At 49.0% G+C, this 18,733-nt stretch overlaps 1 long non-coding RNA gene across 1 annotated transcript; it reads left to right on the top strand.

Annotated features, from left to right (window-relative positions):
• Positions 1-3,693: 3,693 nt before the first annotated feature.
• Positions 3,694-17,275, top strand: LOC143679632 (uncharacterized). Its single transcript, XR_013173877.1, has 2 exons — positions 3,694-7,006; positions 16,566-17,275. It is a non-coding gene; the product is annotated as an uncharacterized LOC143679632 (long non-coding RNA).
• The last annotated feature ends 1,458 nt before the right edge of the window (positions 17,276-18,733 follow it).

Below are 18,733 nucleotides of genomic sequence, written 5' to 3'. Positions count from 1 at the left end.
AGAAAGTTAAATATAGAATTACTATAGGGCCCAGGAATCCCAGTTCTGGGTATAGACCCAAAAGACTTGAAAGCAGGGCCTCACAGGTATTTGCACACCAATGTACATAGCGGCATTATTCACAATTGCCAAAAAGATGGAAGCCACCCAAGTGTCCGTCAACTGATGATATACATACAGTGGAATATTAGTCAACCCAAACCACCTTGACGAACACCACGTGGAGTGGAATAAGACAGACACAAAAGGACAAATGTGGTGTGACTTCACTTCTGAGGAACACCTGGAATAAGCAAATTCATAGAGACAGAAAGGAGAGTGCAGGTTTCCAGGGTGGGGGAGGGGAGACTGGGAAGTTCGTGCTTAGTGGGCGCAGAGGTCCCATTTGGGTGATGGGAAAGTTTTGGTTACGGACGGTGGCGATGGTGGCACAGCACCACCGAACTGTAGTTTTGAAACTGAGTATAATTAATACCTCTGAACTGTAGTTTTGAAAATGGTTAAAATGGGAAGTTTTATGTTGAATATATGTTACCACAATAAAACATTTTAAAAAGATCAATAATCCAGGGAAGTGGTTTTATGATGTCTGTTTTAGAAGAAACGAGCTCAGGGACAGTTAATAGTTTGCCTGAAATAACACAGTAAATAACAGTGGAATTCCAAACCAGTAGTAGGTTTAACTCCAGAGACCTCACTCTCTCTTTTACATATATATATATTTTTTATAGATAAAACTTAACATGCAAACATTCTTAATATACAAACATTCCATACATGGTGTACAATCAATGGCTCACAATATATTCACATAGCTGTGTATTCATCACCATGATCATTTTTTTGAACATCTGCATCTATACATTAAAAGGAATAAAAAAGAAAAAAACTCATACATACCATACCCTTTACTTCTCCCTCTCATTGACCACTGGTATTTCCATCTACCCAATTTACTTTACCCTGTCCCTGCTATTAATTTTTTATCCATATTTTTTACTCATCTGCATATACCATAGAGAAAAGGAGCATCAGACACAAGGTTTTCATAATCACACAGTCACATTATAAAAGCTTTATCATTATACAGTCTTCTTCAAGAATCAAGGCTACTGGAACAGAGCTCTACAGTTTCAGGCACTTCCCTCCAGCCTCTCCAATACACCATCAACTAAAAAGTGTTATCTATATAATGCATAATAACCTCCAGGATAACCCCTGACTCCCTCTTAGGTCTTACGGCATCTTAGGGACACAGACTAAAGGGAACGGGGACACCACTGACCCAAGAAAAGGGCATTAAGCCTAGTTCTGGTCTGCTGGACCGGCTGAGATGAATCTGTGGAAATGCAGATTTGGGGTTTTGGTTATCTGGAAATTAGGCCTAGACCCTGCAGTGCCTCAGTCACCGACTACTCAGTTCTAATAACGAGGCTGAGAGTGGGGTTTGAGTGGGGCAGGACTGGAAACCTCAAAGGCACAGGGCAGACAAGCACCTGGACAGGGAAGGCAGGTGGCAGGAGCCTGTCCCACCAGCACCGTCCCTGTGCCCTGCCAAAGGTCCAGGGCACACCCCACGCCCAGGTGGGCCTGTATTTCAGAGAGGCCCAAAGTCCAGCCCTTCACGTGAAACACCTCGCATTTAAATGTCGACAACTAATTCCAAAGTTTAAAATACACCAGGTAGGCCAGACAAACAGCGCTGGTGGCTAAGCACAAGCCGGTGGCGGTCGGGCGAGGAGGGACCAAACGCCAGGGCGCGAAGCTCTGTAGGATCACCGGGTCACTGTTTAGTGGAAATGCTTCAGGTCAGACATGCCTGTCTGTGTGTCCTGCTGACTTCTATCAGGCGCCATCCCAGACTGTCCATACTGCTGGCTGGCGTTAATAAAACCGTATCTTCTGATTTTACACAAGTATACCAGGTGTGGTCTGGAGGCTGAGGTTGTGTCCTGCACTGTGATTTTCCCTGCACTCAGCACCCACTGCAGCAGGTTTCCTTGAGGTTCCAGTGACCTTCAACGGGCCTGGCTCACTTCTAAATTTGTGTTTTCCAGGTTTTTTCATTTTATTTTAAAGGAAAATGGAGTAAGCTTTCTGGGGAAGAAGCTTCCGTTTGGGAAGTAAGTAACCCCCCCCACCCCCATATTACATCTGCTTTACACTAGCGTTTGCAGAAATTATGGGTGTCTCTTTCTGCCGCTCTTCCACCACGCCCACACCTGCGCAGCGACCCGGCTACCGGTAAGCTGGTGACAGACATTCTGCACCAGCCACGCAGTGGGTTTCATCGCTGCCATTTCATAAATGATCTTATAACGTTCACTGACGTAGAAGGACAATGAATTAGGCAATTCATTTTTAGTATTTCCAAAGTCTAAATGATACCCTATTTCCATACCTATTTTTTGACAGGGTTATAAAGATACCTGTTCCTCTGTGCCTTTATTTTGCAAGACAGAATGCATTTATTTGGTTTCATCAAGTGAGGCGACGCCAACCGACCAAAGCAAAACTCCCCAGGAACTCGGAGACAGCCGTGGCACCCACTTAACGATGCTGCACGCAATACAGACCGACAGACAGACCGACAGACAGCCGTTTGGAGGGACTGAACAGGCACTTACAAGAATGACCCGTAAAGCTTCCTAGTTCTGAGACGCAATGGAAGGCCTCCGGGAAGCCAAGTCAGCAGGCTCTCTCTAATCGCATTTATTTTTCACGGCTATGTTTTGTTTTGCCTTTGAATTGTAGTTTTCCACCGTAAAACAAAAGCGCATCAAAGGAGTGTGGCGGAGTTTGGAGAAGAGAAGCTTCCCCTCGCCCCGAAGTTTAACCAGAGGACGCCGAGGCCGGAGCGCGCGCCCCCACCCGGGGACCCTCGCGTCCCCCACCCGGGGACCCCGCGGCTTGGTTTTGAGCCGTTTCAGCAAAGCTCTGCGGGGCAAACGCCTCCCCCGGCCTCGCCGCCCGCTCCCGGGCAGCCGGGAAACTCCGCGGCTAGCGCGGCACCGCCCAGATTTTCCAGGGCGCCTGCGGCCCCCCCACCCCCGCCACCCCCGCGCGGGGCCCCTCCCCGGCCGCCGCTCCGCGCCCCCACCTCCCCCACCCCTCCCATCCCCCACCTCCTCCTCCTCGCCCCTCCCCCCCTCCCCCCGCCCCCCGGGCCGCGGGCGCCTCCCTCGCCCCGCCGCGCGCAGCCCTGGCCGGGGCTCTCCGGCAGGAACTCCCGCGGGGGAGGCGGCCCTGCCGAGCCGCGCCGACACCCCCCGCCCCCCGCCGGCCCGGCCCCGCTGTGCCCTGCGCCCCCCCACCCCCGCGCGCCCCGGGCCCGGCGCTTCCGGAGGGGCCCGCGCCTCCCGGGGCCAGGTCCGGGGTCTGGAAGTTGGGCGCGGCGGCAGGGCGGCGGGACGCCGTCTTTCGGCGAGGGGGAGGCTGCGCGAGGGGCGCGCGGGCCCAGGGGAGGCCGGAGGGGCCTTTGGGAGGAATCCCGAGCCCGTGGGCCGAGGCCGCACCGCCGGGCAGGGGGTGGGCTTCCCGCGGCCAGGAACCGCGGCCCCCAGGCTCGCCGCGGCCGGGAGCGCCCAGAGGGCCGCGAGCCGCCTCGGAGCCCCGCGCGGAGAGCAGGAGGCCAGCGCCCCAGCCCCCAGGCGGACTGTAAACAGCAGGCACGCAATGATGGTTAAAGAATAATGGCTGGCTCTCCCGGCTGCCAACTGTCGCGTTTTTCCTTAGGACAGTCACGTGAGGCCAGTTTATTCCCATTTTACAGATGAGGGGACTGAGAGGATGGGGGTTAAGTGACCAGGCCGTGAACACAGCTGCGTGTCCAAACAACCATCTGTCCGACTTCAAAATCCATTTTAGGGTAGGGCTTCTGTGTGGCAGCCCTGAGACATGAAGGCAGGTGCCGGGGCCTCAGACTTCTCCCAGACTTTATGTCACAATGGACCTAATCAGTGCATCCTCCCCCACCTCGGGATGTTACGGAGGAGTCTAGAAATTCTAGAATTCCTAGACTCTCTCCCAGCCGGCCAGCGAGCAGACTCTTCCACTGTTGTCTCCCGTTAACTCATGTCTCCCTGTGGCCTGTTAGGGGAATTGCCTGGGCCTGAGGCTGATCCCTCTGCAGAAATCACTGCACTATCCAGTAGGATAAAAACCAAACAAAGCAACAAATCCCCACACCCCCAGGAAAGAAATACACGGCAGAGAGGAGGGGGAGCCCGCAAGGCAAATTGCACTTGAAGGCAGGACGGGACGCTGGCAGTGCCCCTCAGAGGTCTCTGCTGGCCTAGGAAGACGCCCTGGGAAGACTCAGCCCGGTGGGGTCATTTTTGTCCCCCCCCCCCCCCCACGGGGTTTTACGAGGAAGATTCCCACCTCGACCTACCGTGGAGACTAAGGAGATGGGTGTTAATGGTGCTAGGACGCCCCTGGGCCCAGGAGTACGGGTGTCCTTTCCTTTTTCTCCCCAGCAAGGATAAAATACACCTGGTTCTGTCCAGCGCCATGGAAACCCCAGGTTTCAGGATACCACAAAGGGCTTTTTTTTCTCTTGTTGGCCTCAGTTACTATTTTTATTAACTACCAGCTACACGCTCAGCAGTCACTAGAACACACCCTCATCCTGACACACAAATGAGAGAAAGGCTTGACCAGCCTGGACTTCTGAGAGAGTCAGCGGGACACCTGGTTCACCGGTATAGTAGCCTGCACAGGTTCCAGGGACGCGTAGGGGAAGCGGTCCTTGGGCTGCTGGGGCCTGGAACAACTCCTTCAGGTGCTAGCTGATGTTTCAGTCATTTCTAGACCTTGTGCCCCCAGATACCCTGCTTATTTATAAATAAATCCCATGCAGGAGTGCTAGGAAATTATCCTTACAGCTCTCCCGTCCTCATTTTTATAGGTTAAGAATTTAAGCCACCCGAAGGGGGTTGCTCCAGCCTGACACCCAGGCTTGTGTTTGGGGTGCGGTGAGGCTTGGGAAGAGGGAGTAGAGCTGCGGCTCCTTCAGCAGCCATGAGATGAAAAAGCCAAACGGTTCCACCCGCCAGCTGGGGGCCAGGCTGTGAGCCCCTCAGTGGCAGAGGCCTTGGGGGTGGGGCACAGGAAGGGGGTTTCCGTGGTCCCTGTAGTCCCGGGCAGCTGCTGCACAGCGGAATCGCCTGTTTCGGGTGGCGCACATCCATAGGCTTTTTGTCAGGACAGCCTCTAGGGTAGAGGCTGGGCTGAGGAATTTCTCGTGTGGGGCCTGAGATGGGGCTCCCCTTATATTGAGGAGGGAGCTTGGAGGTTGCCCAGAGTCTCCTCTTTCCTGCGAGGAGCCCTGAGGCCGAGAGACTGGAGCCGGGCACCTGAGGGGAGTGGATGGAGCAGAGGCTCAGGCCACGCCTAAGCGGAAGCAAGCTCCGTGGACTCTGTTCCGGGCAGCCCACTCCCCTGGACCTCGCAGTTGGCTCCTTGCTGGTTTCCCAGCTGAGCCTTGGAGCTCTTTGCTGCTTCTACCTCTCGCACCCCTGCTTGCCCGGCAAGGCCCTGGACTTGTGCCTCTGGACAACGTCCCTGGCCCCTATGCCTCTGCTGGTACCGTTCCCAGGGACGGAGAAGGCAAATGTGGCTGTGAGACCCAGTGGGCAGTTGGGGTATTTGCCTTTGGACCGAAACCATCCACAAACAATTCGTCCTTCCTGAGTCTGGCTCTTGAACAGAGGAACTTGAGGCTTCTCTGTGGCAGAACAGTGAGGACAGTCCTTTGGTGTTTCAGCACCTCTTAAATCACCCTCCAGAGAGAGCCACTTACTTCCACATGCACAGGCTGCCGCTGGCGCTGTCACGAGAAGATGAACTATAAGTAATAAAATCAAGATGGGGTCCTGTGTAAATCTGTCCAGCTCACAAAGATTGCAGAAAGTTGGAGATGAAAGAGATACTGAAGATCCTCTAGTTCTGTCTCCTTGCTGTGCAGCTGATAGAAACCATGACCCAGCGAGGTAGACTGAGCTCCCTCCCCTCACACAGCTGCTATGTGGCCGGAGATACCCCAGCCACTGCACCCTTCCTGCCTCACTGGCCATACCGCGTCTTCTGAGCTTTGCAAACTGTAAAGGAAAAAAACAATCCTCCAGCATCTTCACCTCCTTCTACTTTTATTGTTTCCAGCTGCTAAAAATCGGCACTTGTGAAAGTGGGTGGGCCTGCCGGGCATGGAGGGAGGGTCACTGCCGTGCAGAGTGCTGACTTAGAGGCGTGGGGCACAGGTCGGTGATTAGAAGACATGATTGCCAGCTGCCTCCCTGGCATCCAGCGATCCTGACTTCCAGTGCCTGGCCCCTGTCCTCTGCTGAGGCCCACGCTGCCAACTGCTGCCTCCAGGCGCCTTTGCATTCACCCTCTGGGGATGGAAGCTCGAGATGATGCTGTTTCCTGTCCTAGTTGTCCTTGAATGGAAGATGTTTTTTGTCTAGGGGAAGCCTTCAGACAGGCATAATGAGTATTTAGCATCTTCCATGATCTCCAGGATCGTTGCAAAGAAAACCTCACAGATGGTGCTCCTATTCTTTGTCTCAGTTAAGACCTTTTGGTTGTAAGTAACCAACTTGGGCTTGACTGGAGCGTGAAGTGGAAATATAACTATAAAATAGTCTAAGAGATATAAATTTAAGACCGCCTCATGGGCCCCAGGCTGGGAATGCAGGTGGCCCCAGGGCGGCCTGGGCATCTGCTGGAACTCAGCAGAACTCCTTCTCCTGCATCCTTCTCTGCTTCATTTCTCTCTGCAATCAGTTTTCCTGCCTTCTTCCCCATGGGGCAGCCAGGTGGAAGATGATCCCTTGACAACTACCCCATTTACATCTCCTCGAATGAAGAGATTAGCCAAGAGCAACCAGCAGCCCTCTACCCAATGCCGGATTCTCGGACAGAGAGTCTGATTGGCACACCTGGGCCAGATGTACAACCTCATCCAATCACGTGTGGCTTGGGCAGGCCACCCTGAGACCGGCAGGTGGGCATTCAGTTTGGTGGGTGCCTGAAGGTGGGTTCTTAGAGAGAAAAGAACGTGAGTATAGTAAGGTGGGCAGACAAATTTGTAAAGGGACTCTGATGGGCAGCAGTCACATTAGTTACTGACATTGAAAACGTGGTGTGGTCAAAGTGGGAGGCTCCACTTTGGAGGAACAATTGAGATGCCCTGGAGAAGCTGCTATTTGCCTAGCTTCCTGGGTGATAAATAATCTGTGATAGGGCTTAATCTTTTTAGACAACAGTTTCCTTGCAATTCAACAAGCTGAGGACAAGCTGAGGAGTGGTACTGTCAAGTTATCATCCTGGTGAGGGGCCTCAGCTAGGGAGATACTGAAAATGACATGAAAACGTAATTTTAAACTTGCAAAGGTTGAGATTTATGTATAAGCATACATGCACACGTATTTCAGGCAAGTCTAGTAAAAACATGGAAAACTATTGTCAAAAGCCATCAACACTAAAAAAGAAAAGCCACCTAACAAGCAGATTGCATCTGAACAGAGAGGCAAGGGATGGAAGGCTACAATTCTGGGCTGAGCTGATGGCTAAACTTAGCACTGGACTTCCTAACATTCATGGCCGAGAAGAAAATATTATAAATTACATCGCTGTTATAGGAAGTGGATATCTCTGGAGCAGTGAATGGTTCCCAAAGTATAGTCCAGGGACTCTTGAGGTTCTCAAAACCCTGTTAGGTGATCCACAGATCAAAATAATTTTCATGTTGATACCAAGACGTACTTTGCTTTTTTCACTCTCATTCTCTCATGAGTGTACAGTGGAGTTTTTCAGTGGGCACATGGCGTGTAACATCGAAAGAAGATTGAATTCAGAAGCAGATATGAGAATCAAGCAGTCTTCTGCTAAGCCTGACAGTCGAGAGATTTGTAAAAATGTGGAACAATGCCACTCTTCTCACTAATTTTTTAGAAAAGTTATTTTCATAATTATGTTAATATATTATACAGTTATACTTATTTTAAATGAATGAATATTCAGTTTTTTTTTTTAGTTTCTAATGTGGTAAGTATTAATAGCTATAACCCATGTAAGCAAAAGCTCTTCGTAAAAGGTTATAACAATTTAAAGAGCCTGTAGGTGTCCAGAGACCTAGAAGTTTGAGAACTGCTGGTCTAGAATGCTACCATTATTTGAGCATGAGGATGCTGATTCTGCCCCAGAAGTTCCTTCCCAGGAGGCACTGGTTATGTCTATATCTGATTCCCTGCAAAACTAAAATTATTTCTTGAATAGATGAAATCACATTTTTGTCCTCATTCATCCATCCATTCATTCACCTGTTCAAGAAATATTGACTGAGTACCTATTGTAGGGGTTCAAGGTATTGTGCTGGGCTCTGGGGTACGGTGAAGGGCCAGACAATGGGATTCTGGTCCTTATAGACTGGTCTAGTTGGCAAAGCAGGAAGAATGATGAATTGAAAATAATACTGTGTCAGTGTAAAACTCCAGAGGGAAACTGCATTTTTGCTTCCCTTCACATGAAGTAGCAATCACGAACCAGACTATTTGTTTTACTGGGGCTGGGACTTAGGTCAAGGCTGTTCCTGGCAGGAGGACGATGGTTTAAGTTCCAGCAGCTGTGGTCCCCCAAGAGTGTGTTTAAAGATAGGACATGTTTGGAGAGCTCAGTCTGGACGTACTCGCTTCCCAGGTCTGCGGGAGCAAAATGCCCCAACTAGGCGGCTTAAAGCAGCAGACGCGCATCCCCTCACCGCCCTGGAGGCTGGAAGCCTGAAAGCTAGGTTTCCGCACGGCCCTCGCCCACGGCTCTGAAGGCTTCAGGAAAGAGCCCTTCCTGGCCTCCTCCTGGCTGCTGGTGACTCCCGAAGTCACCCTCTAACTCACCTTCGCTGGCTTCTAACTGCATGGCTCCAGCCACCTCCCATGGCCCTCTCCGTCCATGTCCCTCTGCGTACTTCCCTCTTCTATAAGGATGCAGCCGTGGAATTTAGCCCCCCTAAGCCACTGTGATCTCATCTCAGTCCCTAGCTAATTCCACCTGCCGAGAACCTATTTCCAAATGAAACCACATTCTGAGGTTGCAGGTGGGAGTGGGTTTTGAGGGGCTACTAGTCAGCCTACTAGAATAGGTAAACACAAATCTACATTAAAAGTACTGTATTTCTATTATAAGAGGATTTGTTTTAAATCTGGGAAATATTGGACTTATGGAGAGGCTGCATGATAACTTGATTGATTAAATGATTGAGCAGTTCTTTGTATTTTTATAATATGATTCAAATGATCACAATCAATTCACACCTTTTCAGATATGTGTATATTACATTAGGAGAACAAAACTGTATTGTATAGTTACATAAAAAAAGAAGGAAACAAATTCTAGGTGTGGCATTGTCTGATGTCAGCCTCAGGCCTGGAAGAAGTCCAGAAACCCAGAAGTGAAAGAGAAAATGATCTGGGAGGTGTAAGTAGAAATTTCTTTCTTTCTTCCTTTTTTCTTGACAGCATCTTTGGGCTGGAAGTTTAAGGCAGTGTATGTGAATTTTAGTAAGACATGATGAAAATATGTTGCAGTGGAGAGATATAGGGTAGATTATGGCATAATTAGATTGATTTGTAGCTGGTTGAATACTCACTTCCAAAAGGTCTTGGTGATGGATCTGCCCTTGATGGAAGCTTCTGCTGGCTTGCTGCAGGATTCTATCTTAGCCTCTCCATAAAATCTTGTTATAAGTGATATGCTGAAGAAATCTATTGTTGACACAAACATGGTAGGAATAGCGTAATGCATTAAGAAGACAGAAATATTTCTAAAGACTGGAGTAATGTGTCAACTCTCATAAAATGGACTTTAATAAAAAGGTATCCCACAGCAGGGTCCCTGACAGCCAGCCAAACAAGTCCAGGCTGTTTGGAATCTGTCATGTTTAAATGGGACCAGGATGGGGCAAGTATAAAAATGTATTCCATACGGTGACTCCCAGGGATGAGCCTGGCCCTGGCGCCATGGGGTCAACAGTGCCATCCTGACCAAGAGGAGGGAAAGAAGCATAACAAATAAGGTGTCAGTGGCTGAGAGAGTTCAAATAGAGTCTAGAGGCTACTCTGGAGGTCACTCTTATACAAGCTTCAGTTAGACACTGCTACCTACCATGACTTGCCACACTCTAACCAAAACCATTCCTGCCAAACCTAAAGAACACCTAGGGCATTATATAAGATTCTACAAAGGTTCCATGCACTAGGGTAACTTTCCAGAAACCTACAGCCTCCAGATGGGTCCCTGCACCAGGTAAGTCCTGAAATACAGAGGGCCCAGCCTCTCTAGAACATCAGCTAGTTCCATCCCTCTAGCCCATATTATCGATAGCCCCTTCCAACATGAAAAAGGTAGAATGGGCATAGTCCAAATACCTGTAAAGAGTGGGGGAAAGATCAAAGGTGATGGTGAAGTTATACAGAGAAGGTAGGGTTTAACAAATGAGTATGATTGCTGAATCATTATACTGATATTTCTTTTAGTCTCCAGTATCTTAGAGCAGCTAGAAGTAAAAACCTAAAATTGTGCAACTGTGACCCATACCAAACTCTGAAATCTGTTGTACAACTAATTTTTGTGATATGCTTTGAAATTTATTGCCTTTTAGTCTATATGTTATTTTTCACAAAATAAGAAAAAAAAGTTGATTGTGATGATTTAAAAAAAAATTTGGAAAAAATATACATCTGGTAAAGACTTTGCTGTGGGTAGCCACTACTTAGTTCCTAGAACAATGCTTCTTGAAGCTTTCTGATGTCAGTAGGTGTTAGGCCAGGGGACTGGAGGGAGAGGGTGGGTGTGATGGCTTGAAGCTGTCATGCACCCAGGAAAAACCATGTACTTAAATTTAGCCCATTCTTGTGGGTGGGGACCCACTGGAAGTAGGACTTTTTGGTGAGCAGGATCCTAAGATGTGGCCCACCTCATTCATGGCGGACCGTAATCCTCTTACTGAAGTCCTTCATGAGAGAATAAAACACATTAAAAAGTCCCAGAGAAGTTAAGAAAGACAGAAGCTGAGAGAGAGGAACACGCAGAAGCTCAGAGAGGAAGCCACCGAGGCCAGAAGTGGGAAGCCGTGAACCCCGGGAGGGACGGGCCAGCAGATGCTGGGCCGCGCCTGCCCACATGACAGGGGAGCCCGGACCCCCAGCGGGCTTTCTTCAGGAAGAAGCTCTCATCTTGTTGATGCCTTGACTTGGACATTTCTCACAGCCTCAGAACTGTAAACTGGTAAGGTAATAAATTCCTATTGTAGAAGTCCACCTGTTTCTGGCATACTGCATCTCACCAGTGTAACAAACCAGAGCAGTGGGGAATGTGGTTTAACAGTGCAGGGCGCAAAAGAAAACAGCACACTCCAAACTGGCTTTGCAAAATGCTCCATGTGTGGTCTCAGCTGCACTGATGGCGACAGCATATCCAGGTAAAGGAGGGGATGGCCCTGCTCTACTATGTGCAGGTCAGACTTCACCTGGGATGCTGTAGGCAATTCGGGGTTACGGACTTTTACAGAGATGTGACCAGTGAGAATGCACAGAGAGGACAGCAGCTGGATCAGGCAGGCGAGGCTTTGTGCTCACGTCAGGTCCCTGCTCTCAGCCCCCTAAAGAGTGTCCCTGGGCCCACAGGCCTTGGCGGCTCCAGCCACCCCTCCACCTCATTTCCTGTCCCTCCGCTTCAGCCACACTGCTCCCTAATGTTCCTCCACCATTAAGCACATTTCGTTTCATTGTGGGCATCCCCCTCACCCGGGGGTTCACAGGCTCACCTCTCATTCAGGTCTCTGCTCACGTGTCATCTCCTTGGTAGCGCTTCTGAAACCTCCCAACCTAAAGGAGCTCTCCCTTTCCCATCCTCTTTACCCTGCTTTATTTTTCCTTTTAACATTTTTTATTATAAAATATAACATATATACAAAGCAAAGAGAGAAAGAAAAAAACAATTTTCAAAGTACAGTTCAACAAGTAGTTACAGAACAGATCCCAGAGCTTCTCATGTTGAGAAGGCATGTCCACACTAAAGGATAGGGGGATGTAATTAATTGATAATCCTGGAGGGGCTGGTCCCTTTGGTTTCAGGATATATATGACCTGGGAACCCCCCAGGAATTATAGGTCCCAGGAAAGCAAACTTAGTGGATGAAACCTTTATAGAGTCTCAGTTTAAGCCCTAGGTGTTCTCAAGAGTCAACAGAAGTAGTGTTGGTTGGGGGTTAGCGAACCATGGCAATTAGCACTGTCTAACTGAAGCTTGCGTAGGAGCAGCCGCCAGAATAGCCTCTCGACTCTATCTGATCTCTCTTAGCCATTGGTGCCTTATTTTATTACACATCTTCTCCCCACTTTGGTCAGGATGGCATTGTCAATCCCACAGTGCCAGGGCCAGACTCATCCCTGGGAGCCATGCCCCATGCTGCCAGGGAGACTCCCGCCCCTGATGCCATGTCCCACGCAGTGAGGAGGGCAGTGACTTTCCTTGCAGAGTTGGGCCTAGAGCTAGAGAGAGAGGTCACATCTGAGCAACAAAGAGGCTTCCTGGGAGCAACTCTTAGGCCTCGCCATGTGCAGTCTTAGCTTCTTCCTCACAGAAATAAGTTTCATAAGGACAAGCTTCATATTTAAGGGCTTGGCCCACTTTCCTGGGAGTCCCCAATGGTTGGGAGGGTTTCCCAGTTGGAAAAGTTCAATATTTCCATACACATATGCGTTCTAGTTTGCTAGCTGCTGGAATGCAACACACCAGAGACAGATTAGCTCTTAATAAAAGGGGATTTATTTCGTTAATTCTTCAGAGGAAAGGCAGCTAACTTTCAGCTGAGGTTCTTTCTTATCTGGAAGACTCATGGTAATCTCTGCTGGCCTTCTCTCCACGCCTCTGGGTTCCAACAACTTTCCCCAGGGTGATTTCTTTCTGCATCTCCAAAGGCCTGGGCTGATCTACAAGTGCTGAAATGAGGTATGCCGAGCTGCTTGGGCTGTGCTACATTGCGCTCTCTCATTTAAGCACCAGCCAATTAAGTCAAATGTCACTCATTGCAGCAGGCACGCCTCCTAGCTGACTGCAGATATAAATCAGCAACAGATGAGGTTCACGTACCATCGGCTCATGTCCACAGCAGTACAACTTGGCATCTTCACCTGGCCAAGTTGACAACTGAATCTAACTACCACAATATGTTATGTTTTGTTTTTTCCTTTGGACCCTCAAGGGGCCACACCTCCCAATTATCAGCCCACCGCGGTCTGAGATGTGTCCCTGCGTTATACTAAACTACGGACCTACAAGGCCTTCCTCCCGTTCTGGACCCCAGGAGTCTGGGTTGTTCAAGTGAGCTATCCAGACAGGTTGATTTAGATGGTGTGTTACAGAAAACCTAGGTTCTAGTCATAAAAAACCTCTCTGCCTTTGGTCCCGTACAGTAGGTGAAGCTCTAGAGCATGTACACGGTCATTTTTGCCGTGTTCTGATTTACCTTAGACCCAGCCAGACTGGCTTTGTTTTAAGCTCAAACTGAGGCCTGATCACCCCTTTGGTTCCTTTAACTGATATTGCATAGCTATGCCAACCTTCAGGGCTGCAGCTCTCCATGTCTGGGTCCCAGATGGCACAGAGACTCAGAGTCCCAGGGAAATACTAGCCGATATACATATAGCTCAGCCACTCAGCATCCAGAAATACATGTACAACTTCAGACGAAGAGTGGCTGCCGTAAGAGCTCACAATCTAGGCTCCAATTTTCTTATAAATATTTTCTGAAAGTGACCTTAGCATATTTGTTCTTTTGTTTCTGGTTTATTTCGCACAACACATTGTCCCCAAGGTTTATTCAGTTCGTTGCGTGCCTCTCTACGTCCTTCCTTTTTGTCGCTGTACCATATTCCATTCTACTTCTCAGTCATTATACCCTTCGGCTCCCTCCATCTACTGGGCATCGTGGACAATGTCTTTACCAGAGTCATAACATATCCTGCTTTATTTTTCTTCAACGTATTCATTGCTACCTGACATTATATTATAATTTATTTAGCTGTTTATTTTCCGTCTTCTTCAATAGAAGACCCCAGGAAGTTCTGATTCCAAGGCTAGAATGAGGACATACTGCTTACCTACAGAAGGACAGCTCCTGGGGGCTGCATTCAAACATTTGAGGAGTTACTTTGTGGGGGAGGCTCAGGCGTTTCCCACATGGCCTTACTAGAAGGACTGAGAGGAAGCTCAAGGAAAGGAGCTTTGGGACTCTCAGGCTCCAGGTAAGGAAACATTTCTAACAAGAATGGGCCACTTCAAAGCAAGCCAGAAACAAAAAAGCAAATATTGCATGGTCTCATTTAGAAAATATGTATAAAAAAACAGGGGCCTAATATGTAGAATGGAATAATCATATGTTAAGAATGTTTGTGTTTCTTTCTTGTCATATTTAAAAAAATTTTTTTTAATTAAAAAAATTAAAAAAAAAACAAAACAGGGGCCTAGACTGTAAGTTTTTACAGCAGACACATTTAGCCCAGAGTGGTAATTGTTATTTTTGGATTTTGAGAGGCTGTTTTATATATGTAAAACCTGGTATTTAGAGTTAAGAATGAAGCTGATCAGATCGGGATTAAGGTAATTCAGAATACAGGGGTAAGAATGGCATCATCTTTATTTTAGAACCTCATCTACTGTTTGAGAACGAAGGAAGAAAGTTTTATTTTGTCCAGAACCTAAATTTTCTGTAGTGCATAATCTAACTCAGCTTGTCTGGATAGGTCATTTAAACAACCCAAACACAGGGAGCCCAGAGTAAGAATGAGGGCCTTTAATCCTGAATAGTTTAATGTAATGCCTGGATACATCCCAGAGCATATTAAGCAGATAATCAAAAAGTATTCACAAAGGCTCTTGAGTGAAGGGAAAAAAAAGATGAAACTATTAAACTTTACCACTGGGGAAACCCCTGATGTTGTGTCAAACATTAGGGACACCCAAATCAACAGGCCAAGCCTTTGATCTTGAAGCTTGCCCTCATGAAGCTTCTGCATGCAGTGGAGAAGCTCAGCCTGCCGATAGGTGTGCCGGCGAGTCACCTCCGGAGGACCTCATCTGTTGCTCAGATGTGGCCCCTGTCTCTCTAAGCCCAACTCTGCAAGTGAAATCACTACCCTCCCTCCACGTGGATCATGACATCCAGGAGTGAAAGTTTTCCTGGCGGGTGGGAGATGACTCCCAGGGATGAGCCTGGCCCTGGCACTATGGGATCGATAGTGCCATCCTGACCAAAAGGGGGAAGAGAAATGTAACAAATTAAGGTCTCAGTGGCTGAGAAAGTTCAAATAGAGTCGAGAAGCTACTCTGGAGGTCACTCTTATACAAGCTTCATTTAGACAGTGCTGTCTATCATAACTTACCAAACACCAACCAAAACCACTCCTGCCAATCCTAAAGAACACCTAGGGCATTATATAGATTCTACAAAGGTTCCATGCACTAGGGTAACTTTCCAGAAACCTACAGCCTCCAGATAGGTCCCTGGACAGGATAACTCCTGAAATGCAGAGGGCCCAGCCTCTCCAGAACATCAGCTAGTTCCATCCCCCTACCCCATATTATCAATAGCCCCTTGCAACATGAAAAAGGTAGAATGGGCATAGTCCAAATATCCATAAAGAGTGACAGAAAGATCAAAGATGGTGGTGGAGTTATACAGAGAAGGTCAGGTTTAACAAATGAGTATGATTGCTGAATCATTATATTGATATTTCTTTTAGTCTCCAGTATCTTAGAACAGCTAGAAGTAAAAACCTAAAATTGTGGCATTATAACTGAAACCACACTCTGAAATTTGATGTACAACTAATTATTGTGATATGCTTTGAACTTTATTTCTTTTTAGTATATATGTTATTCACAAAAAAGAAAAAAATGTATTTCTTCTAGCTTCCAGTATTTTGGGGCAGCTAGAAGGAAAAATCTGAAATAGTGGAATGGTAACCCATAACAAACTCTGAAATCTGTTCTGTATCTACTTATTGAAATGTATTTGAAAATAATTGCTTTGTTTTCTTTTCTTTGTATACATGTTATATATAATGATAACAACTTAAAAAAAGAAAACAGAACTGGTATTTAGACTCAAAAAATAAAGAATGGGCCGCTTGGTGCATCCCTGCCACTAGACAGATTTCTTTGGATGAGAAAACCACTCGTCGGGGGTATTGCTTGGAATTTAAATTAGGCAATATTTCAGACTTCTTTGTATTCCAGAATCTTACGAGATTGTCACTGGTCAGGCCACTTCTTCCTTGTTAAAAAGGTTTTATTTTAATTTGGTGTTTCTATGTGAGCACATCTTCAATATTTTAAAGTGACAGACAATAGGGTACAATTTATGGGAAGTGTGCCCATTTTCTGAAACATTGTTGGGACTATGTGTGATTTAGACAAGAACAGTTCTGATTTCATGGGAAATATGTGTTATCCTCTGAGAGCATCCTAAGTATGATCAAAGCGTATCTAATTTTTTTCACTTACAGATCCAGTGTGCCCACTGCCCTTGTGAATAAACTTGAATGTGGCTTTCCGGTCTCCTTCCAGACAAGGCATGGCATGGGTCCCAAGGAGAATGACAAGCACCAACAGCTGAGAGAGGAAAGACGTCATCCCATTGTAAAATGACTTTGGCGATCAAGAATTATTCTGGTAGGAACAGACAGACAAACGGACAAAAGAGTCAACTAGACTCTGGTATGATTTTTGCAATGAGGCAAAAGTTTGCTCTTTTGAAAATAGCACCAAATGTTTAGTATCATCACAGAGAACAGAGGTCACTGAACATAAACGTCTTTATTTTTATGAATAAAAACAAAACAAACCACAGAACAATGCTTGCAAAGGACTCAGTGTTTCCCAGTCAGGAGAAAAGGGACAAAGTATCTGTGGAGAGGGGCTCCAGCATCCAGCTAATGTCTCCAGCACTGCTGACTCGCCCAGACGGAAGCACGCCAAGAGTAGACGATAAAGCCCAAAACTGTGTCATGGGAATTTGTGACTATTTTCCCTGGCTATGTGATGAGATTTTTACTGCCTGCAAAGGCTGAGACCACATGGCCAGAGTTCTGGGAGCCTAGTACAAAGAAGAGAAAAGAAGGTCTTTCCCGGAAGACTGGATTTTTAAAACTTCTTTCAACAAAACAAAACAAAACAAATATAATTGCAGCACATTAAAACAATACAACAACCCCCAGCCCAGCTAAGGAAAGTAGAGGCAGGAGTGAACCTTCTGCGGGATTGTAGAACATTGTTTCCAGAGAAGGGAAAGGAAGTATAAGGGTATGTGATACAAGTTCCCAGGAACCTCCCAGGAAATGATTCCTGGGGAAACGTGGTGAGGAGAGCCAGAGCAGACCCGAAGGCGGGCGCCGGGATGCTTCTCGCCTTCATCGCAGGGCTCGGGGCAGCTGCCGCTGGTGCTGAGCGAGCGTGGCCCCCTCCCCCCGCCTTCCCCGCCCCCAGCCCCACTCGGGCCCCTCTGCGGGGACCTGAGACCCCAGGAGACGCCTCAGGCCAGGTCGGGGCTGCGCTTGATTCCGCCTCTGCTCGCCCCCCTCCCCACTGGGCCGGAAACCCCCCAAGGGTCAGACCCCAGCACTTCACCCCGCGCCGCCTCCAAGTCTACCCTCAGCACAGGATTCTGCCTGTTCCTGTTAGAGAAAGTGAGAAGGGCCGAAGGAAGGCAGGTCTGGGTAGGAGGGCCGAGGTTTTCTTCCTTCCAGACCGTCTTGGATTTTCAAGTACGGGCCCTCCCGACATGCACCGTATCTCCTGAAAACGTTCTTCTTTGGGGGTCTGGGCAGGGGGGGCAGGGCGGGGCCCCTGTCCATCGCCTGGCATCCAGCCCAGGGACAAGCGAATACTTAAAGAGTGGAGCCATCGCTACTGCCCATTGCCCAATACCTGCGCCCCTTGCAAAACGAAACACGTTAGGAAACCCAGTTTCCCTAGGGGGAGGAGCTGTTGGGGCGGCAGGCCCTTCTTGGGGGGCGGGCGGGGGGCGGGGACGCGAGACCAGCGGCGGGGGCGGAGCGCTGGCGGCGGCTGCGGGCCTGCCAGGGGGAGGGGGCCTCCCGGTCTCGCTCCTCAGCCGTCGACACCCCAGAAACAAGAGCCGGGGGGAGTGGGGGGGGGCGGCGCCGCGCCTGCGCCCCCGGCTGCCGGCACCCCAGGCCCCGCGGCCGGCCTCCGGGCGCCTGCACTGGGTGGGCTGCGGCGCTCCCCGCGCCGGGAAAGGGCCATCTGCCGGCGGCGCGGCGGCCCTGCCTGCCCGAGGGGAGGCCCCGAGGCCCGGGCGGCCCTGCAGGCCGGGTCTCCGTCCAGCGCCCAAGCCGCTCTCCTCTTTGGACATTCTCAAAACGTTTTCGAACCCACAAATGTCCCGGTGCCTTGGCCCCTCTCCAGGACCCCCCCAACGCTGTCCCCGGGGCTGGAGCGCAGGCGCCACCCAGGGTGAAGGAGCGCGGAGCCGCCCTCCAGTTCTCCGACGGCCACTTCGGCCGGCCAGCCGTGGTCCATGCGACAGGCGGTCGGCATCCCTGCCTCTGTGCTGAGGTCCTGTACAAGCGAGGGTGTGTGCACGTGTGTGTGTGTGTGCATGCGAGGGTGTGCCAGGACCGAGGCCGACCAACCAAACCAGAGGTCAGCATGA

Source organism: Tamandua tetradactyla, chromosome 4 (genome assembly GCF_023851605.1).
Source record: "Tamandua tetradactyla isolate mTamTet1 chromosome 4, mTamTet1.pri, whole genome shotgun sequence".
Taxonomy (NCBI): Eukaryota; Metazoa; Chordata; class Mammalia; order Pilosa; family Myrmecophagidae; genus Tamandua; species Tamandua tetradactyla.
This window is presented reverse-complemented; position numbering and strand designations above follow the sequence as displayed.